Below are 317 nucleotides of genomic sequence, written 5' to 3'. Positions count from 1 at the left end.
TTAATACCAAAAAATATCCTAACTTGATAGACTCCCTCTCTCAAGATCTTCCACTCTCACCCTTTCATTTCCTTCCTTGATCAGATCTTCTCGTTTGCTTGTTTCCTAGGTGATCATGGCAGTGAAGAAAAAGTGGTACCAGTATCAGTTCATGCACGACCATCGACGTTTCTCATTCACGTCCGCGTGTATCATGTCCGTAAATGTGAGTATCCCCTTGAATGCGTTTTCTTTTCGTTCGTCCATTTTCTCTTTTGCGGAGTGAGTTGCTACCTAAAGAAAGATAGATAATGTAGCATGTTTTTTTTTTTAAATCT

The sequence above is a fragment of the Penaeus monodon genome, chromosome 24, assembly GCF_015228065.2.
Source record: "Penaeus monodon isolate SGIC_2016 chromosome 24, NSTDA_Pmon_1, whole genome shotgun sequence".
NCBI classification, from domain to species: Eukaryota; Metazoa; Arthropoda; class Malacostraca; order Decapoda; family Penaeidae; genus Penaeus; species Penaeus monodon.
The sequence above is the reverse complement of the archived record's forward strand: the minus strand, read 5'-3'. Positions refer to the sequence as shown.